Source organism: Pristiophorus japonicus, unplaced genomic scaffold (genome assembly GCF_044704955.1).
Source record: "Pristiophorus japonicus isolate sPriJap1 unplaced genomic scaffold, sPriJap1.hap1 HAP1_SCAFFOLD_868, whole genome shotgun sequence".
In the NCBI taxonomy this organism is placed as follows: domain Eukaryota; kingdom Metazoa; phylum Chordata; class Chondrichthyes; family Pristiophoridae; genus Pristiophorus; species Pristiophorus japonicus.
This window is the reverse complement of record NW_027254791.1, coordinates 76,161-94,836: the sequence shown is the minus strand read 5'-3', so window position 1 is coordinate 94,836 and position 18,676 is coordinate 76,161. Positions and strand designations below refer to the sequence as shown.

General features: G+C 51.6%; 1 long non-coding RNA gene across 1 annotated transcript in view; it reads left to right on the top strand.

Annotated features, from left to right (window-relative positions):
* LOC139257587 (uncharacterized) overlaps window positions 1-18,170 on the top strand; it is a 29,481-nt gene extending 11,311 nt beyond the window's left edge. The window contains exon 3 of the long non-coding RNA XR_011592308.1: window positions 18,030-18,170. This is a non-coding gene — a long non-coding RNA (uncharacterized lncRNA). The remainder of the gene's footprint in view (window positions 1-18,029) is intronic.
* The last annotated feature ends 506 nt before the right edge of the window (window positions 18,171-18,676 follow it).

The following is an 18,676-nucleotide window of genomic DNA, read 5'->3' as shown; positions in this document are numbered from 1 at the left end:
TGGAACTGTACCCCAGTGAGAGTCAGTTTGTGTGGGACTGTACTCCAGTGAGAGTCAGTGTGTGTGCAACTTTACCCCAGTGAGAGTCAGTGCCTGTGGAACTGTACTCCAGTGAGAGTCAGTGTGTGTGGACCTGTACCCCAGTGAGAGTCAGTTTGTGTGGGACTGTACTCCAGTGAGAGTCAGTGTGTGTGGAACTGTACTCCAGTGAGAGTCTGTGTGTGTGGACCTGTACCCCAGTAAGAGTCAGTTTGTGTGGGACTGTACCCCAGTGAGAGTCAGTGCCTGTGGAACTGTCCTCCAGTGAGAGTCAGTGTGTGTGGACCTGTACCCCAGTGAGAGTCAGTTTGTGTGGGACTGTACTCCAGTGAGAGTCAGTGTGTGTGGACCTGTACTCCAGTGAGAGTCTGTGTGTGTGGACCTGTACCCCAGTGAGAGTCAGTTTGTGTGGGACTGTACTCCAGTGAGAGTCAGTGTGTGTGGAACTGTACCCCAGTGAGAGTCTGTGTGTGTGTGGGACTGTACTCCGGTGAGAGTCAGTATCTGTGGAACTCGACCCCTACGACCTTTCCACCCCCTTGCCCAGTTTGTGGGCTAAAATCTGGATGAGCAGAAATTTTCTCCAATTGAATATTAGGAAGACTGAAGCCATTGTTTTCGGTCCCCTCCACAAACTCCGTTCCCTACCACTGACTCCATTCCTCTCCCCAACTTCTGTCTCTAGCTGAACCAGACTGTTCGCAACTTTGTCACATTTGACCCTGAAATGACCGTTCGACCACATATCCGCAGCATAACTAAGACCACCTATTTCCACCTCCGTAAACAGCATCAGTCTCCACCCTTGACTAAGCTCTGAGCGAGAATCAATGTGCGTGCAACTGTACCCCAGTGAGGGTCAATGTGTGTGGAACGGTACCCCAGTAATAGTCTGTGGGACCTGTACCCCAGTGAGAGTCAGTGTGTGTCGGACCCATGCCCCAGTGAGAGTCAGTGTGTGTGGACCTGTACCCTAGTGAGAGCCAGTGTGTGTGGAATTTGACCCCAGTGAGAATCAGTGTGTGTGGCACCCGTACCCCATTGAGAGTCAGTGTGTGTGGAATTGTACCCCAGTGAGAATCAGTGTGTGTGGGACTGTACCCCAGTGAGAGTCAGTGTATGTGGGACCCGTACCCCAGTGAGAGTCAGTGTGTGTGGGACTGTACCCCATTGAGAGTCAGTGTATGTGGGACCCGTACCCCAGTGAGAATCAGTGTGTGTGGCACCCGTACACCATTGAGAGTCAGTGTGTGTGGGACTGTACCCCAGTGAGAGTCAGTGTGTGGGACCGTACTCCAGTGAGAGTCAGTGTGTGTGGACCTGTACCCCAGTGAGAGTCAGTATGTATGGGACTGTACCCCAGTGAGAGTCAGTGTGTGTGGGACTGTACCCCAGTGAGAGTCAGTGTGTGTGGACCTGTACTCCAGTGAGAGTCAGTGTGTGGTACTGTACTCCAGTGAGAGTCAGTGTGTGTGGACCTGTACCCCAGTGAGAGTCAGTGTGTGTGGGACTGTACCCCAGTGAGAGTCAGTGTGTGTGGGACTGTACCCCAGTGAGAGCCAGTGTGTGTGGGACTGTAAACACAGAAAATAGGTGCAGAAGTTGACCATTCGGCCCTTCGAGCCTGCACCACCATTCAATAAGATCATGGCTGATCATTCACCTCACTACCCCTTTCCTGCTTTCTCTCCATACCCTTTGATCCCTTTAGCCCTAAGGGCCATATCTTGAATATATCCAATGAACTGGCATCAACAACTCTCTGCGTTAGGGAATTCCACAGGTTAACAACTCTCTGAGTGAAGAAGTTTCTCATCTCAGTCCTAAATGGCCTAACCCTTATCCTTAGACTATGTCCCCTGGTTATGGACTTCCCCAACATCGGGAACATTTTTCCTGCATCTAACCTGTCCCGTCCTGTCAGAAATTTATATGTTTCTATGAGATCCCCGCTCATCCTTCTAAACTCCAGTGAATACAGGCCCAGTCGATCCAGTCTCTCCTCATATATCAGTCTTGCCATCCCGGGGATCAGTCTGGTGAACCTTCGCTGCACTCCCTCAATAGCAAGAACATCCTTCCTCAGATTAGGAGCCCAAAACTGAACACAATATTCCAGGTGAGGCCTCACAAAGGTCCTGTACAACTGCATTAAGACCTCCCTGCTCCTATACTCAAATCCCCTAGCTATGAAGGCCAACATAGCATTTGCCTTCTTCACCGCCTGCTGTACCTGCATGCCAACTTTCAATGACTGATGTACCATGACACCCAGGTCTCGTTGCACCTCCCCTTTTCCTAATCTGCCGCCATTCAGATAATATTCCGTCCTCATGTTTTTCACACCAAAGTGGATACCCTCACATTTATCCACATTATACTGCATCTGCCACTCGTTTGCCCACTCACCTAATCTGTCCAAGTCACCCTGCAGCCTTTTAGCATCCTCCTCACAGCTCACACCATCCCCCAGCTTAGTGTCATCTGCAAACTTGGAGAAATTACACTCAAGTCCCTCATCCAAATCGTTAATGTATATTGTAAAGAGCTGGGGTCCCAGCACTGAGCCCTGCGGCATCCCACTAGTCACTGCCTGCCATTCTGAAAAGGACCCGTTTATCCCGACTCTCTGCTTCCTGTCTGCCAACCAGTTCTCTATCCACATCAGTACATTACCCCCAATACCATGCGCTTTAATTTTGCACACAAATCTCTTGTGTGGGACCTTGTCAAAAGCCTTTTGAAAGTCCAAATACACCACATCCACCAGTTCTCTCTTTTCCACTCTACTAGTTACATCCTCAAAAATTCTAGAAGGTTTGTCAAGCAGGATTTTCCTTTCATAAATCCATGTTGACTTGGACCGATACTGTCACTGCTTTCCAAATGTGCTGCTATTTCATCTTTAATAATTGATTCCAACATTTTCCCCACTACTGATGTCAGGCTATAATTACCTGCCTTCACTTTCCCATCCTTCTTCAAGAGTTGTGTTATATTATCTACCCACCAGTCCATAGGAACCGATCCAGAGTCGATAGACTGTTGGAAAATGATCATCAATGCATCCACTATTTCTTGGGCTACTTCCTTAAGTACTCTGGAATGCAGACTATCAGGCCCCGAGGATTTATCGGCCTTCAATCCCATCAATTTCCCGAACACAATTTCCCGCCTAATAAGATTTCCTTCAGTTCCTCCTTCTCGCGAGACACTCGGTCCCTTCGTATTTCCAGAAGATTATTTGTGTCTTCCTTCGTGAAGACAGAACCAAAGTATTTGTTTAACTGATCCACCATTTCTTTGTTCCCCATTATAAATTCACCTGAATCTGACTGCAAGGGACCTATGTTTGCCTTCACTAATCTTTTTCTCTTCACGTATCTATACAAGCATTTGCAGTCAGTTTTTATGTTCCCAGCAAGCTTCCTCTCATACTCTATTTTCCCCCTCCTAATTAAACCCTTTGTCCTCCTCTACTGTATTATAAAATACTCCCAGTCCTCAGGTTTGCTGCTTTTTCTGGCCAATTTATATACCTCTTCCTTGGATTTAACACTATCCTTAATTTCCCTTGTTAGCCATGGTTGAGCCACCTTCCCCGTTTTATTTTTACTCCAGATAGGGATGTACAATTGTTGAAGTTCATCCATGTGATCTTTAAATGTTTGCCATTGCCTATCCACCGTTAACCCATTAAGTATCATTCGCCAGTCTATTCTAGCCAATTCACGTCTCATACCATCAAAGTTACCTTTCCTTAAGTTCATGACCCTAGTCTCTGAATTAACCGTGTCACTCTCCATTTTAATGAAGTATTCTACCATATTATGGTCACTCTTCCCCAAGGGGCCTCGCACAACAAGATTGCTAATTAGTCCTTTCTCATTACACATCACTCAGTCTAGGATGACCAGCCCTCTAGTTGGCTCCTCGACATATTGTTCTAGAAAACCATCCCGAATACACTGCAGGAAATCCTCCTCCACTGCATTGCTACCAGTTTGGTTAGCCCAATCAATATGTAGATTAAAGTCACCCATGATAACTGCTGTACCTTTATTGCAGACATCCCTTATTTCTTGTTTGATGCTGTCCCCAACCTCGCTATTACTGTTTGGTGGTCTGTACACAACTCCCACCAGCGTTTTCTGCCCTTTGATATTCCGTAGCTCCACCCATACCGATTCCACATCATCCAAGCTAATGTCCTTCCTTACTATTGCATTAATTTCCTCTTTAACCAGCAATGCCACCCCACCTCCTTTTCCTTTCTATCTGTCCTTCCTAAATGTTGACTATCCCTGGATGTTGAGTTCCCAGCCTTGGTCACCCTGGAGCCATGTCTCCGTGATGCGAATTACATCATCTCCGTTAATTGCTGTCTGTGCAGTTAATTCGTCCACCTTGTTGCGAATACTCCTCGCATTGAGGCACGGAGCCTTCAGGCTTGTCTTTTTAACACCCTTTGCCCCTTTAGAATTTTGCTGTAATGTGGTCCTTTTTGCTTTTTGCCATGGGTTTCTCTACCCTCCACTTTTACTTTTCTTCTTTCTATCTTTTACTTCTGCCCCATTCTACTTTCCTCTGTCTCCCTGCATAGGTTCCCATCCCCCTGCCACATTAGTTTAACCCCTCCTCAACAGCACGAGCAAACACTTCCCCGAGGACATTGGTTCCGGTCCTGCCCAGGTGCAGACCGTCCGGTTTGTACTGGTCGCACCTCCCCCAGAACCGGTTCCAACATCCCAGGAATTTGAATCCTTCCCTTCTGCACCACTCCTCAAGCCACTGTACCCCAGTGAAAGTCAGTGTGTGTGGGACTGTACCCCAGTCAGAGTCATTGTGTGTGGAACCCGTACCCCAGTGAGGGTCAGTGTGTGTGGAACTCGTAACCCAGTGAGAATCAGTGTGTGTGGGAACTGCACCGCAGTGAGAGTCAGTGTCTGTGGACCTGTACCCCAATGAGAGTCAGTATGTGTGGAACTGTACCCAAGTGAGAGTCTGTGAGACCCGTACCCCAGTGAGAGTCAGTGACTGTGGACCTGTACCCCAGTGAGAGTCAGTGTGTGTGGAATTGTAGCCCAGTGAGAATCAGTGTGTGGGGACCCATACCCCAGTGAGAGTCAGTGTGTGTGGAACTGTACCCCAGTGAGAGTCAGTGTTTGTGGAACTGTACCCGAGTGAGAGTCAGTGTGTGTGGAATTTGACCCCAGTGAGAGTCAGTGTGTGTGGCACCTGTACCCCAGTGAGAATCAGTGTGTGTGGAACTGTACCCCAGTGAGAGTCAGTGTGTGTGGGACCCGTACCCCAGTGAGAGTCAGTGTGTGTGGCACCTGTACCCCACTGAGAATCAGTGTGTGTGGAACTGTACCCCAGTGAGAGTCAGTGTGTGTGGGACCCGTACCCCAGTGAGAGTCAGTGTGTGTGGAATTGTACCCCAACGAGAGTCATTGAGTGTGGAACTTTACCCCAGTGAGAGTCAGTGTCTGTGGCACCCGTACCCCAGTGAGAGTCAGTGTGTGTGGGACCCTTACCCCAGTGAGAGTCAGTATGTGTGGGACTATACCCCAGTGAGAGTCACTGTGTTGGAATTTGACCCCAGTGAGAGTCAGTGTGTGTGGCACCTGTACACCAATGAGAATCAGTGTGTGTGGAACTGTACCCCATTGAGAGTCAGTGTGTGTGGGACCCGTACCCCAGTGAGAGTCAGTGTGTGTGGGACCCGTACCCCAGTGAGAGTCAGTGTGTGTGGCACCTGTACCCCACTGAGAATCAGTGTGTGTGGAACTGTACCCCATTGAGAGTCAGTGTGTGTGGGACCCGTACCCCAGTGAGTGTCAGTGTGTGTGGAACTGTACCCAAGTGAGAGTCAGTGTGTGTGGAACTGTACCCCAGTGAGAGTCAGTGTGTGTGGGACCCGTACCCCAGTGAGAGTCAGTGCATGTGGGACCCGTACCCCAGTGAGTGTCAGTGTGTGTGGAACTGTACCCAAGTGAGAGTCAGTGTGTGTGGGACCCGTACCCCAGTGAGAGTCAGTGTGTGTGGGACCCGTACCCCAGTGAGAGTCAGTGTGTGTGGCACCCGTAGCCCAGTGAGAGTCAGTGTGTGTGGGACTATACCCCAGTGAGAGTCAGTGTGTGTGGAATTTGACCCCAGTGAGAATCAGTGTGTGTGGGACCCGTTCCCCAGTGAGAGTCAGTGTGTGTGGAATTGTACCCCAGTGAGAGTCAGTGTGTGTGGGACCCGTAGCCCAGTGAGAGTCAGTATGTGTGGGACTATACCCCAGTGAGAGTCAGTGTGTGTGGAATTTGACCCCAGTGAGAGTCAGTGTGTGTGGCACCTGTACCCCACTGAGAATCAGTGTGTGTGGAACTGTACCCCATTGAGAGTCAGTGTGTGTGGGACCCGTACCCCAGTGAGTGTCAGTATGTGTGGAACTGTACCCCATTGAGAGTCAGTGTATGTGGGACCCGTACCCCAGTGCGAGTCAGTGTATGTGGGACCCGTTCCCCAGTGAGAGTCAGTGTGTGTGGGACCCGTACCCAGTGCGAGTCAGTGTGTGTGGAATTGTACCCCAGTGAGAGTCAGTGTGTGTGGGACCCGTAGCCCAGTGAGAGTCAGTATGTGTGGAACCCATACCCCAGTGAGAGTCATTGTGTGTGGGACCCGTACACCAGTGAGAGTCAGTGTGTGTGGGACCCGTACCCCAGTGCGAGTCAGTGTGTGTGGAACTGTAACCAAGTGAGAGTCAGTGTGTGTGGGACTGTACCCCTGTGAGAGTCAGTGTGTGTGGGATCCGTACCCCAGTGGAAGTCAGTGTGTGTGGCATTGTACCCCAGTGAGAGTCAGTGTGTGTGGGAACTGTACCGCAGTGAGAGTCAGTGTCTGTGGACCTGTACCCCACTGAGAGTCAGTGTGTGTGGAACTGTACCCCACTGAGAGTCATTGTGTGTGGAACTGTACCCAATTGAGAGTCAGTGTGTGTGGAACTGTACCCAAGTGAGAGTCAGTGTGTGTGGAACTGTACCCAAGTGAGAGTCAGTGTGTGTGGAACTGTACCCAAGTGAGAGTCAGTGTGTGTGGAACTGTACCCAATTGAGAGTCAGTGTGTGTGGAACTGTACCCAAGTGAGAGTCAGTGTGTGTGGAACTGTACCCAAGTGAGAGTCAGTGTGTGTGGAACTGTACCCAAGTGAGAGTCAGTGTGTGTGGAACTGTACCCAAGTGAGAGTCAGTGTGTGTGGAACTGTACCCCAGTGAGAGTCAGTGTGTGTGGAACTGTACCCAAGTGAGAGTCATTGTGTGTGGAACTGTACCCCATTGAGAGTCAGTGTGTGTGGAACTGTACCCCAGTGAGAGTCAGTGTGTGTGGCACTGTACCCAAGTGAGAGTCAGTGTCTGTGGAACTGTACCCCAGTGAGAGTCAGTGTGTGTGGCACCTTACCCCACTGAGAATCAATGTGTGTGGAACTGTACCCCATTGAGAGTCAGTGTGTGTGGAACTGTACCCCAGTGAGAGTCAGTGTGTGTGGAACTGTACCCCAGTGAGAGTCAGTGTGTGTGGCACCTTACCCCACTGAGAATCAATGTGTGTGGAACTGTACCCCATTGAGAGTCAGTGTGTGTGGAACTGTACCCCAGTGAGAGTCAGTGTGTGTGGAACTGTACCCCAGTGAGAGTCAGTGTGTGTGGCACCTTACCCCACTGAGAATCAATGTGTGTGGAACTGTACCCCATTGAGAGTCAGTGTGTGTGGGACCCGTACCCCAGTGAGAGTCAGTGTGTGTGACAATGTACCCAAGTGAGAGTCAGTGTGTGTGGCACTGTACCCAAGTGAGAGTCAGTGTGTGTGGAACTGTACCCCAGTGAGAGTCAGTGTGTGTGGCACCTTACCCCACTGAGAATCAATGTGTGTGGAACTGTACCCCATTGAGAGTCAGTGTGTGTGGGACCCGTACCCCAGTGAGAGTCAGTGTGTGTGACAATGTACCCAAGTGAGAGTCAGTGTGTGTGGCACTGTACCCAAGTGAGAGTCAGTGTGTGTGGAACTGTACCCCAGGCTGAGTCAGTGTGTGTGGGACCCGTACCGCAGTGTGAGTCAGTGTCTGTGGACCTGTACCCCAGTGAGAGTCAGTGTGTGTGGGACCCGTACCCCATTGAGAGTCATTGTGTGTGGAACTTTACCCCAGTGAGAGTCAGTGTGTGTGGCACCCGTACCCCAGTGAGAGTCAGTGTGTGTGGGACCCTTACCCCAGTGAGAGTCAGTGTGTGTGGAATTGTACACCAGTGAGAGTCAGTGTGTGTGGGACCCGAACCCCAGTGAGAGTCATTGTGTGTGGAACTTTACCCCAGTGAGAGTCAGTGTGTGTGGAACTGTACCCAAGTGAGAGTCAGTGTGTGTGGAACTGTACCCAAGTGAGAGTCAGTGTGTGTGGAACTGTACCCCAGTGAGAGTCGGTGTGTGTGGAACTGTACCCCAGTGAGAGTCAGTGTGTGTGGAACTGTACCCCAGTGAGAGTCAGTGTGTGTGGAACCCGTACCCCAGTGAGAGTCATTGTGTGTGGAACTTTACCCCAGTGAGAGTCAGTGTGTGTGGCACCCGTACCCCAGTGAGAGTCAGTGTGTGTGGAATTGTACCCCAGTGAGAGTCAGTGTGTGTGGAACCCGTACCCCAGTGAGAGTCAGTGTGTGTGGAATTGTACCCCAGTGAGAGTCAGTGTGTGTGGAATTGTACCCCAGTGAGAGTCAGTGTGTGTGGAACCCGTACCCCAGTGAGAGTCAGTGTGTGTGGGACTGTACACCAGTGAGAGTCAATGTGTGTGGCACCTGTACCCCAGTGAGAGTCAGTGTATGTGGTACTGTACACCAGTGAGAGTCAGTGTGTGTGTGGGACTGCACCCCAGTGAGAGTCAGTATGTGTGGAACTGTACCCCAGTGAGAGTCACTGTGTGTGGGATCCGTACCCCAGTGGAAGTCAGTGTGTGTGGGACTGTACCCCAGTGAGAGGCAGTGTTTGTGGAACAATACCCCATTGAGAGTCAGTGTGTGTGGAACTGTACCCCACTGAGAGTCATTGTGTGTGGAACTGTACCCCACTGAGAGTCAGTGTATGTGGAACTGTACCCAAGTGAGAGTCAGTGTGTGTGGAACTGTACCCAATTGAGAGTCAGTGTGTGTGGAACTGTACCCAAGTGAGAGTCAGTGTGTGTGGAACTGTACCCAAGTGAGAGTCAGTGTGTGTGGAACTGTACCCCATTGAGAGTCAGTGTATGTGGGACCCGTACCCCAGTGAGAGTCAGTGTGTGTGGCACCCGTACCCCACTGAGAGTCAGTGTATGTGGAACTGTACCCAAGTGAGAGTCAGTGTGTGTGGAACTGTACCCAATTGAGAGTCAGTGTGTGTGGAACTGTACCCAAGTGAGAGTCAGTGTGTGTGGCACTGTACCCAAGTGAGAGTCAGTGTGTGTGGAACTGTACCCCATTGAGAGTCAGTGTGTGTGGGAACTGTACCGCAGTGAGAGTCAGTGTCTGTGGACCTGTACCCCAGTGAGAGTCAGTATGTGTGGAACTGTATCCCAGTGAGAGTCTGTGGGACCCGTACCCCAGTGAGAGTCAGTGTCTGTGGAACTGTACCCCAGTGAGAGTCAGTGTGTGTGGAATTCTACCCCAGTGAGAGTCAGTGTGTGTGGAACTGTACCCCAGTGAGAGTCAGTGTGTGTGGCACCTTACCCCACTGAGAATCAATGTGTGTGGAACTGTACCCCATTGAGAGTCAGTGTGTGTGGGACCCGTACCCCAGTGAGAGTCAGTGTGTGTGACAATGTACCCAAGTGAGAGTCAGTGTGTGTGGCACTGTACCCAAGTGAGAGTCAGTGTGTGTGGAACTGTACCCCAGGCTGAGTCAGTGTGTGTGGGATCGTACCGCAGTGTGAGTCAGTGTCTGTGGACCTGTACCCCAGTGAGAGTCAGTGTGTGTGGGACCCGTACCCCAGTGAGAGTCATTGTGTGTGGAACTTTACCCCAGTGAGAGTCAGTGTGTGTGGCACCCGTACCCCAGTGAGAGTCAGTGTGTGTGGAACCCTTACCCCAGTGAGAGTCAGTGTGTGTGGAATTGTACCCCAGTGAGAGTCAGTGTGTGTGGGACCCGAACCCCAGTGAGAGTCATTGTGTGTGGAACTTTACCCCAGTGAGAGTCAGTGTGTGTGGAACTGTACCCAAGTGAGAGTCAGTGTGTGTGGAACTGTACCCCAGTGAGAGTCGGTGTGTGTGGAACTGTACCCCAGTGAGAGTCAGTGTGTGTGGAACCCGTACCCCAGTGAGAGTCATTGTGTGTGGAACTTTACCCCAGTGAGAGTCAGTGTGTGTGGCACCCGTACCCCAGTGAGAGTCAGTGTGTGTGGAATTGTACCCCAGTGAGAGTCAGTGTGTGTGGAACCCGTACCCCAGTGAGAGTCAGTGTGTGTGGAATTGTACCCCAGTGAGAGTCAGTGTGTGTGGAATTGTACCCCAGTGAGAGTCAGTGTGTGTGGGACTGTACACCAGTGAGAGTCAATGTGTGTGGCACCTGTACCCCAGTGAGAGTCAGTGTATGTGGTACTGTACACCAGTGAGAGTCAGTGTGTGTGTGGGACTGCACCCCAGTGAGAGTCAGTATGTGTGGAACTGTACCCCAGTGAGAGTCACTGTGTGTGGGATCCGTACCCCAGTGGAAGTCAGTGTGTGTGGGACTGTACCCCAGTGAGAGGCAGTGTTTGTGGAACAATACCCCATTGAGAGTCAGTGTGTGTGGAACTGTACCCCACTGAGAGTCATTGTGTGTGGAACTGTACCCCACTGAGAGTCAGTGTATGTGGAACTGTACCCAAGTGAGAGTCAGTGTGTGTGGAACTGTACCCAATTGAGAGTCAGTGTGTGTGGAACTGTACCCAAGTGAGAGTCAGTGTGTGTGGAACTGTACCCAAGTGAGAGTCAGTGTGTGTGGAACTGTACCCCATTGAGAGTCAGTGTATGTGGGACCCGTACCCCAGTGAGAGTCAGTGTGTGTGGCACCCGTACCCCACTGAGAGTCAGTGTATGTGGAACTGTACCCAAGTGAGAGTCAGTGTGTGTGGAACTGTACCCAATTGAGAGTCAGTGTGTGTGGAACTGTACCCAAGTGAGAGTCAGTGTGTGTGGCACTGTACCCAAGTGAGAGTCAGTGTGTGTGGAACTGTACCCCATTGAGAGTCAGTGTGTGTGGGAACTGTACCGCAGTGAGAGTCAGTGTGTGTGGAACTGTATCCCAGTGAGAGTCTGTGGGACCCGTACCCCAGTGAGAGTCAGTGTCTGTGGAACTGTACCCCAGTGAGAGTCAGTGTGTGTGGAATTCTACCCCAGTGAGAGTCAGTGTGTGTGGAACTGTACCCCAGTGAGAGTCAGTGTGTGTGGCACCTTACCCCACTGAGAATCAATGTGTGTGGAACTGTACCCCATTGAGAGTCAGTGTGTGTGGGACCCGTACCCCAGTGAGAGTCAGTGTGTGTGACAATGTACCCAAGTGAGAGTCAGTGTGTGTGGCACTGTACCCAAGTGAGAGTCAGTGTGTGTGGAACTGTACCCCAGGCTGAGTCAGTGTGTGTGGGACCCGTACCGCAGTGTGAGTCAGTGTCTGTGGACCTGTACCCCAGTGAGAGTCAGTGTGTGTGGGACCCGTACCCCAGTGAGAGTCATTGTGTGTGGAACTTTACCCCAGTGAGAGTCAGTGTGTGTGGCACCCGTACCCCAGTGAGAGTCAGTGTGTGTGGAACCCTTACCCCAGTGAGAGTCAGTGTGTGTGGAATTGTACCCCAGTGAGAGTCAGTGTGTGTGGGACCCGAACCCCAGTGAGAGTCATTGTGTGTGGAACTTTACCCCAGTGAGAGTCAGTGTGTGTGGAACTGTACCCAAGTGAGAGTCAGTGTGTGTGGAACTGTACCCCAGTGAGAGTCGGTGTGTGTGGAACTGTACCCCAGTGAGAGTCAGTGTGTGTGGAACCCGTACCCCAGTGAGAGTCATTGTGTGTGGAACTTTACCCCAGTGAGAGTCAGTGTGTGTGGCACCCGTACCCCAGTGAGAGTCAGTGTGTGTGGAATTGTACCCCAGTGAGAGTCAGTGTGTGTGGAATTCTACCCCAGTGAGAGTCAGTGTGTGTGGAACTGTACCCCAGTGAGAGTCAGTGTGTGTGGCACCTTACCCCACTGAGAATCAATGTGTGTGGAACTGTACCCCATTGAGAGTCAGTGTGTGTGGGACCCGTACCCCAGTGAGAGTCAGTGTGTGTGACAATGTACCCAAGTGAGAGTCAGTGTGTGTGGCACTGTACCCAAGTGAGAGTCAGTGTGTGTGGAACTGTACCCCAGGCTGAGTCAGTGTGTGTGGGATCGTACCGCAGTGTGAGTCAGTGTCTGTGGACCTGTACCCCAGTGAGAGTCAGTGTGTGTGGGACCCGTACCCCAGTGAGAGTCATTGTGTGTGGAACTTTACCCCAGTGAGAGTCAGTGTGTGTGGCACCCGTACCCCAGTGAGAGTCAGTGTGTGTGGAACCCTTACCCCAGTGAGAGTCAGTGTGTGTGGAATTGTACCCCAGTGAGAGTCAGTGTGTGTGGGACCCGAACCCCAGTGAGAGTCATTGTGTGTGGAACTTTACCCCAGTGAGAGTCAGTGTGTGTGGAACTGTACCCAAGTGAGAGTCAGTGTGTGTGGAACTGTACCCCAGTGAGAGTCGGTGTGTGTGGAACTGTACCCCAGTGAGAGTCAGTGTGTGTGGAACCCGTACCCCAGTGAGAGTCATTGTGTGTGGAACTTTACCCCAGTGAGAGTCAGTGTGTGTGGCACCCGTACCCCAGTGAGAGTCAGTGTGTGTGGAATTGTACCCCAGTGAGAGTCAGTGTGTGTGGAACCCGTACCCCAGTGAGAGTCAGTGTGTGTGGAATTGTACCCCAGTGAGAGTCAGTGTGTGTGGAATTGTACCCCAGTGAGAGTCAGTGTGTGTGGGACTGTACACCAGTGAGAGTCAATGTGTGTGGCACCTGTACCCCAGTGAGAGTCAGTGTATGTGGTACTGTACACCAGTGAGAGTCAGTGTGTGTGTGGGACTGCACCCCAGTGAGAGTCAGTATGTGTGGAACTGTACCCCAGTGAGAGTCACTGTGTGTGGGATCCGTACCCCAGTGGAAGTCAGTGTGTGTGGGACTGTACCCCAGTGAGAGGCAGTGTTTGTGGAACAATACCCCATTGAGAGTCAGTGTGTGTGGAACTGTACCCCACTGAGAGTCATTGTGTGTGGAACTGTACCCCACTGAGAGTCAGTGTATGTGGAACTGTACCCAAGTGAGAGTCAGTGTGTGTGGAACTGTACCCAATTGAGAGTCAGTGTGTGTGGAACTGTACCCAAGTGAGAGTCAGTGTGTGTGGAACTGTACCCAAGTGAGAGTCAGTGTGTGTGGAACTGTACCCCATTGAGAGTCAGTGTATGTGGGACCCGTACCCCAGTGAGAGTCAGTGTGTGTGGCACCCGTACCCCACTGAGAGTCAGTGTATGTGGAACTGTACCCAAGTGAGAGTCAGTGTGTGTGGAACTGTACCCAATTGAGAGTCAGTGTGTGTGGAACTGTACCCAAGTGAGAGTCAGTGTGTGTGGCACTGTACCCAAGTGAGAGTCAGTGTGTGTGGAACTGTACCCCATTGAGAGTCAGTGTGTGTGGGAACTGTACCGCAGTGAGAGTCAGTGTGTGTGGAACTGTATCCCAGTGAGAGTCTGTGGGACCCGTACCCCAGTGAGAGTCAGTGTCTGTGGAACTGTACCCCAGTGAGAGTCAGTGTGTGTGGAATTCTACCCCAGTGAGAGTCAGTGTGTGTGGAACTGTACCCCAGTGAGAGTCAGTGTGTGTGGCACCTTACCCCACTGAGAATCAATGTGTGTGGAACTGTACCCCATTGAGAGTCAGTGTGTGTGGGACCCGTACCCCAGTGAGAGTCAGTGTGTGTGACAATGTACCCAAGTGAGAGTCAGTGTGTGTGGCACTGTACCCAAGTGAGAGTCAGTGTGTGTGGAACTGTACCCCAGGCTGAGTCAGTGTGTGTGGGACCCGTACCGCAGTGTGAGTCAGTGTCTGTGGACCTGTACCCCAGTGAGAGTCAGTGTGTGTGGCACCCGTACCCCAGTGAGAGTCAGTGTGTGTGGAACCCTTACCCCAGTGAGAGTCAGTGTGTGTGGAATTGTACCCCAGTGAGAGTCAGTGTGTGTGGGACCCGAACCCCAGTGAGAGTCATTGTGTGTGGAACTTTACCCCAGTGAGAGTCAGTGTGTGTGGAACTGTACCCAAGTGAGAGTCAGTGTGTGTGGAACTGTACCCCAGTGAGAGTCGGTGTGTGTGGAACTGTACCCCAGTGAGAGTCAGTGTGTGTGGAACCCGTACCCCAGTGAGAGTCATTGTGTGTGGAACTTTACCCCAGTGAGAGTCAGTGTGTGTGGCACCCGTACCCCAGTGAGAGTCAGTGTGTGTGGAATTGTACCCCAGTGAGAGTCATTGTGTGTGGAACTTTACCCCAGTGAGAGTCAGTGTGTGTGGCACCCGTACCCCAGTGAGAGTCAGTGTGTGTGGAACCCGTACCCCAGTGAGAGTCAGTGTGTGTGGAACTGTACCCCAGTGAGAGTCAGTGTGTGTGGAACCCGTACCCCAGTGAGAGTCAGTGTGTGTGGGACTGTACACCAGTGAGAGTCAATGTGTGTGGCACCTGTACCCCAGTGAGAGTCAGTGTATGTGGTACTGTACACCAGTGAGAGTCAGTGTGTGTGTGGGACTGCACCCCAGTGAGAGTCAGTATGTGTGGAACTGTACCCCAGTGAGAGTCACTGTGTGTGGGATCCGTACCCCAGTGGAAGTCAGTGTGTGTGGGACTGTACCCCAGTGAGAGGCAGTGTTTGTGGAACAATACCCCATTGAGAGTCAGTGTGTGTGGGAACTGTACCGCAGTGAGAGTCAGTGTCTGTGGACCTGTACCCCAGTGAGAGTCAGTATGTGTGGAACTGTATCCCAGTGAGAGTCTGTGGGACCCGTACCCCAGTGTGAGTCAGTGTCTGTGGAACTGTACCCCAGTGTGAGTCAGTGTGTGTGGAATTGTACCCCAGTGAGAGTCAGTGTGTGTGGAACTGTACCCCAGTGAGAGTCAGTGTGTGTGGCACCTTACCCCACTGAGAATCAATGTGTGTGGAACTGTACCCCATTGAGAGTCAGTGTGTGTGGGACCCGTACCCCAGTGAGAGTCAGTGTGTGTGACAATGTACCCAAGTGAGAGTCAGTGTGTGTGGCACTGTACCCAAGTGAGAGTCAGTGTGTGTGGAATTGTACCCCAGTGAGAGTCAGTGTGTGTGGAACCCGTACCCCAGTGAGAGTCAGTGTGTGTGGGACTGTACACCAGTGAGAGTCAATGTGTGTGGCACCTGTACCCCAGTGAGAGTCAGTGTATGTGGTACTGTACACCAGTGAGAGTCAGTGTGTGTGTGGGACTGCACCCCAGTGAGAGTCAGTATGTGTGGAACTGTACCCCAGTGAGAGTCACTGTGTGTGGAACTGTACCCAAGTGAGAGTCAGTGTGTGTGGCACTGTACCCAAGTGAGAGTCAGTGTGTGTGGAACTGTACCCCATTGAGAGTCAGTGTGTGTGGGAACTGTACCGCAGTGAGAGTCAGTGTCTGTGGACCTGTACCCCAGTGAGAGTCAGTATGTGTGGAACTGTATCCCAGTGAGAGTCTGTGGGACCCGTACCCCAGTGAGAGTCAGTGTCTGTGGAACTGTACCCCAGTGAGAGTCAGTGTGTGTGGAATTCTACCCCAGTGAGAGTCAGTGTGTGTGGAACTGTACCCCAGTGAGAGTCAGTGTGTGTGGCACCTTACCCCACTGAGAATCAATGTGTGTGGAACTGTACCCCATTGAGAGTCAGTGTGTGTGGGACCCGTACCCCAGTGAGAGTCAGTGTGTGTGACAATGTACCCAAGTGAGAGTCAGTGTGTGTGGCACTGTACCCAAGTGAGAGTCAGTGTGTGTGGAACTGTACCCCAGGCTGAGTCAGTGTGTGTGGGACCCGTACCGCAGTGTGAGTCAGTGTCTGTGGACCTGTACCCCAGTGAGAGTCAGTGTGTGTGGGACCCGTACCCCAGTGAGAGTCATTGTGTGTGGAACTTTACCCCAGTGAGAGTCAGTGTGTGTGGCACCCGTACCCCAGTGAGAGTCAGTGTGTGTGGAACCCTTACCCCAGTGAGAGTCAGTGTGTGTGGAATTGTACCCCAGTGAGAGTCAGTGTGTGTGGGACCCGAACCCCAGTGAGAGTCATTGTGTGTGGAACTTTACCCCAGTGAGAGTCAGTGTGTGTGGAACTGTACCCAAGTGAGAGTCAGTGTGTGTGGAACTGTACCCCAGTGAGAGTCGGTGTGTGTGGAACTGTACCCCAGTGAGAGTCAGTGTGTGTGGAACCCGTACCCCAGTGAGAGTCATTGTGTGTGGAACTTTACCCCAGTGAGAGTCAGTGTGTGTTGCACCCGTACCCCAGTGAGAGTCAGTGTGTGTGGAATTGTACCCCAGTGAGAGTCAGTGTGTGTGGAACCCGTACCCCAGTGTGAGTCAGTGTGTGTGGAATTGTACCCCAGTGAGAGTCAGTGTGTGTGGAACTGTACCCCAGTGAGAGTCAGTGTGTGTGGCACCTTACCCCACTGAGAATCAATGTGTGTGGAACTGTACCCCATTGAGAGTCAGTGTGTGTGGGACCCGTACCCCAGTGAGAGTCAGTGTGTGTGACAATGTACCCAAGTGAGAGTCAGTGTGTGTGGCATTGTACCCAAGTGAGAGTCAGTGTGTGTGGAACTGTACCCCAGGCTGAGTCAGTGTGTGTGGGACCCGTACCGCAGTGTGAGTCAGTGTCTGTGGACCTGTACCCCAGTGAGAGTCAGTGTGTGTGGGACCCGTACCCCAGTGAGAGTCATTGTGTGTGGAACTTTACCCCAGTGAGAGTCAGTGTGTGTGGCACCCGTACCCCAGTGAGAGTCAGTGTGTGTGGGACCCTTACCCCAGTGAGAGTCAGTGTGTGTGGAATTGTACCCCAGTGAGAGTCAGTGTGTGTGGGACCCGAACCCCAGTGAGAGTCATTGTGTGTGGAACTTTACCCCAGTGAGAGTCAGTGTGTGTGGAACTGTACCCAAGTGAGAGTCAGTGTGTGTGGAACTGTACCCCAGTGAGAGTCAGTGTGTGTGGAACTGTACCCCAGTGAGAGTCAGTGTGTGTGGAACCCGTACCCCAGTGAGAGTCATTGTGTGTGGCACCTGTACCCCAGTGAGAGTCAGTGTGTGTGGGACTGTACACCAGTGAGAGTCAATGTGTGTGGGACTGTACACCAGTGAGAGTCAGTGTGTGTGGGACTGTACCCCAGTGAGAGTCAGTGTGTGTGGTACTGTACCCCAGTGAGAGTCAGTGTGTGTGGACCTGTACCCCAGAGAGTGTCGGCGTATGTGGAACCCAGAGAGAGTCAGCCCTTTCGGAGACCATGAGAAACGTGTATTGATTTTTCTTGTGAAATGAAATGAAGCCGTCTGGCAGTCGTGTGAGCACTGGGAGCTTGACTGCTCCGGGATGCTGTCGATTAAGTACAATTCCTGGGGTTGCGTATGATGCAGTGTGGGGTAATGGCAGCATCAGATGTTGTGGTGAACACTCGGTCAGCTCGGTGAGCAGCTCCTGTAATTGGGACTGTGATTGTATGGAACTGTGTGCATTTGTCCCTCATAGTCACCCTCCCTCCAGGTAGCAGAGTCCTTTGCCAGCACCTGCTCTCATTTGCATGTGGGAGCGATGTGACCCTTGGCTTGTTGTTAGCGCAGTGTGAGCAATGCTGAGCTGTGACTGGGTGAGTGTTGTGTTGGCTCGAGCTGAGGCAGCTGTTGCTACGGTTTGTTGCTTACCCTGTCTGTGTACCCTTACAGGTAGCTGGCCTCACATCTGATGAACCTGGAGTCCTTGATAGACAAAGTACAACAGGACCTCGAACCAACTGCAAAGGTGACTGTTCCTGGAATCCATGTTGTAACCCTTAGGAAATCTCCGATAACCTATAGCTGCAAATACACAAGGTCTGTTTTACAACAACAACAAATTGCCTTTACCGTAGTGAATCGTCCGAAGGTGCTTCACAGGACTATTATGAGATAAAACAATTTGACACCAAGCCGCATAAGTAGAAATTAGCACGTGACCTAAAGCTTGATCAAAGAGGTAGGTTTTAAGGAGCGTCTTGAAGGAGGAAAGAGGTAGTGAGGCGAAGAGGTTTAGGGAGGGAATTCCAGAGTTTAGGGCCGAGGTAACAGAAGGCACGACCACCAATGGTGGAGTGACTATAATCAGGGACGCTGAAGAGGGCAGAATTACAGGAGCACAGACATCTCGGGGGGTTGTAGGGCTGGAGGAGATTACAGAGATCGGGAGGGGCGAGCCCATGGGGCGATTTGTCAACGAGAATGATAATTTTGAAATCGAGGCGTTGTTTAAACGGAATCCAATGTAGGTCGGTGAGCACAGAGGTGATGGGTGAGCAGGACTCGGTGCGAGTTAGGACACAGGGCTGGCATGTTTT